The sequence below is a fragment of the Phragmites australis genome, chromosome 23 (assembly GCF_958298935.1).
Source record: "Phragmites australis chromosome 23, lpPhrAust1.1, whole genome shotgun sequence".
Lineage (NCBI taxonomy): Eukaryota > Viridiplantae > Streptophyta > Magnoliopsida > Poales > Poaceae > Phragmites > Phragmites australis.
Window position 1 is genome coordinate 19745407 of NC_084943.1, and position 4018 is coordinate 19749424.

Sequence of the window (4018 nt, forward strand, 5' to 3'; positions counted from 1 at the left end):
CTATCAATTAGAAAGTTGTGTAATATGCAGCAAGCATTAATGATCCTAATCTGCACGAAGTTAGTAGGAGTGAGTTTGGCTAGGCTACTAACTATGGTATACCTGATTTTTAAGTCAAAATATGAGTTGTTTCTCAATATAGCCCACCTCATCTTCAACAACCCAAATGTTTTTCTATCACATTTCTAGCCGATGAATGGCGCAAGTTGAATAATTCTCTTACAGTAGATGGGTTATTCCCTTGAGCAGCTCACTCATTCAAGTGGTAGCATGTGGATCGATATGAAGCAATGAACCTCGGACTATTGGTGTATCCAGCATCTACTAGATAGTATTTTCCTATAATTTAAGCAACAAACATCATTAGGTTTCAATTCAAATCGTGTTAGTAACTCTAATTTAGTGTTATGATATGTGAAATTACCATTTGGAACAGGAAATGCATCCTCTTGGGACATTGCATCACGTAACACACGTGAATCTTATGTTGATCCTTCCCACCCCGCTAAAACATAAACAAACTTCATCTGCCGATCACAAACCCCCAAAACATTGGTGGTAATATGTTGATTTCTATTCCTATAGCTCCCTTGGTCAGCCATTGGCACACAAATATTAATGTGTGTACCATCCAGTGCACCAAGACAATCTTCAAACCAATGTTTGAATATTGATTTTGCAATGTTTGGAGCATTTTGACTTGCTTTTTTTTAATAAACTTTCAATTTGAAATATAGATCTTCTGAGTCGATAATACTTGGAGCTTGTGACCCTTAAGTTATTCTAGTATCAGTACGACAGTAGGCTAGTGTTGTGTCAATTTATATCGTATAGTATGGCAGTAGACTAGAATATATAAGTGATAGGTCATAACTATTATACTATCAAAATTGAGCAAGTATTTGTGAATACCATCATTAGTAATGGTTCATAACTTGACCCATCACTAATAACTGGCATAGGAAACTTGTCACTGATGAGTTAATCATTGGTGACGGGCACTACTACAAAAATCCTCATCAGTGTCGGCTTAAAATCGCCATCAGTGGTGAGTTTTGAACCGACACTAATTACTCGGTACTGATAGTCATTGACTATTAGTGTCGGGTATGGAACCGACACTGTCAATGCCAGTTGGAGCTACCAACTGGTACTAATAGTTTATCCCAATTCAACATTTTTAGGCCAGAAAAAGCTTCATTTTTTTTCGTGACCAAAGGCACCTAACCAGAGGCTACTCACCCGACCACGCCCAACATTCGTAAGGTCATGCGATATTCGCTCGCATGTGGCAACCAGGACTCGAACTCACGAACTCACAGCAGGTGCGCACGCGTGACCCCTTAAACCATCTCAGCTATCGTCTGTTCGTGAGTATAGTAGTGAAATAAATCCTTTTGACATCTTCTGACCAAACGTTTGAATGGCTATTTAGACATCTAAATGATCTCAAATAAAAAAGTTATCAACTACAAAGTTGTACATCTCGTCGAGTTCTACAATGTTTATATAATTTTTATCTTCATCCGACCACTGCTGTAATTTTATTATAATTATTTGGGGATTTAAATGACATCAAATTAAAAAAAATCAACTACAAAACTGTAAATCTCATCAAGAGATATAATTTTCAAAGAAAATTTTTTCTCATTCGACTTTGTGTGAAAAAATTATAAATTTTTTAAGATGAGCTGCGATAGTAGCAATCATTAGTAGCAGTTCGTGGCTAGAACTGACACTGATACTTACTATCAGTGATGGTTCATGGCTAGAACCGGCATGGATACTGATTATTAGTGTCAGTTCATAGCTAGAACCGACACTGATGTATTAGTGCTGGTTCATAATTAGAACCGGCACTGATAGTGACTATCAGTATCGATTCTTAGCTTCTGAGTCGTTGTTCGCACGCGGGAACTTAAGAACCGACACTGATACGTCTTCAATAATGATTACTGTTGAACAAGTATTGATGGTGCGCTACATATGTGGTATTCTATAGTAGTGGGGTGAAAACTTCACCTGTCACCAATAACTGGCTTAGGATCACCCGTCACTGATGAATTAATCATTGGTGATGGGTGAAAATTTCACCCATCATCAATGATTGCCCTAGTATGATCCGTAACTGATGAGTCCTTATTGGTGATGGGTCAAGTTTTCACCCGTTACCATTGACTGACCTAGAATAACCCGTCACTGATAAGTCATCATTAGTGATAGGTCACAACTATGACTCGTTACTTTTATCATAAGTGACGGGTTATATTACGATCTGTTACTTATGTAGTGTCTATTTTGTCTGTTTTTTACGTAGTGTTTTTGTTTGAAGGTAGATTGAACTTATGCCCCTGTACATTTTCTTCAATTTTCTTACTACATTTCTTTCACATCGTACTTTTATCTATTTATCCCCCCCCCACCCCCCAAAAAAAACAATTCTCTTTTGTTGTGCCTTTGGAAAATTAAAATAGTCGACCATAGCATATCAAAGGAAAATTTGTTGCACTATGTCTTTACAAAAGGGAAATTGTTATTATGCATGTTTGGTTCCAATCTTTTTTCCTTTTTTTTTTTTTTTTTGCGATGAGATTTCGCTTGCTAATTTGCGAATCAAACTCCACTTCACACACAATCCTTCTTCATGACTACGAAATCAAATGTATAAGGTAAGAAACAATCACTTCATTTCATCCTCGTGAGCCTAACCCTCGTTTGCTCACTCTGTGCCCAACAAGGTCAAGCTGCCATCACAAACACATGCGAGCATCCATGCAATATGCATTGCTGTGATGAACCCCTTGACAGTTAATTAGCTGGACTGGGCATAATAAATCTACAAGTCCTCTGCACCTGCCACCACCAGTTGCATACCATTTGCCAACGAATTTGGCCATTCGAGACCTATTAGATTGCAAAAGTTCACATGTTGTTCTTTAAGATCACTACCATGGATGCTAGTGAGATATCGGGGTAAACCAAACAAACACATCAGAGCTCTGGTCAGGCCCGGCGTGTGACTGTTGAGATAGCTCCACTTCTCTCACCCTTGGATGGCTTTCTCCTTCCAATGGTAGCTGATCTGAATGAGCTCGGAATTGCCCTGGGCTTTGACAATTCCCTGTGAATGACCAGGATGTTTCCTTGATTGGAGATCAATATGTAACAGAAGGCTTGTCTGCTGTGAGATTATTCGGAGGTAGAAAGCAGCTCCCCTCGTTGTAGCTGATTTGATCTTGCAGCTGCCAACAAATCGGTAACTGGAAAAGAGATGATGCCACTAATGATAAGAGGTTCCAGATGGCAAGAGGGATTTGCTCCGCATGTTGCGGATATCCTTCACTCCGTTGGGGAATGATACAGCAGCTGAACTTTGTATTTAATTTTTGCCATATCAGCTGCAAAGAACCAGGCCATTGAGCCAACGAATAACAGTTATCTTGCCGCATGGACAGTATTTTGTCTTAGTCTGATTGTTTTGTTTGATTGAGTGGGTTGTAGGATTGACTATGTATGTAAGTTTCTTTAACCAAAAGGTTAACGAAATTGTGATAACATTATCTCAAACAGATTTTGAAGTTTCTGCTTCGGAACTTCGACGTTTCTCAAAAAATGGAAATTACATAGTTTAGTTGCAACCAGGTTGATCCCAGGATTGAACGTGTGTCATGCACATGGCTACGCTAGCCATCCAAGTAATGCTTGGTTCCACACAATCGATAGATACGCAAGGTGTCAGTGGATTTAAAGTTTTGTATTTGAGATATGTTGGAATTAAAGTCAATAATGAGACCGGCCTTTTTTTATAGACACAAAAAGGCCTCAGACAACGGACTCCCTCCCGCCCATTCCATTCAATATCGTTGCGCATATGTTGGCGTTATTGATATCAATGGCTAAGAATGATGCACAAATTTTAGGAGTTATTCCATATCTGATGGAAGATGGACTATCAATTCTGTAATATACAAATGACACCATAATCTTCTTAGGCTATAATTTGGAGCAAGCAAAAAAT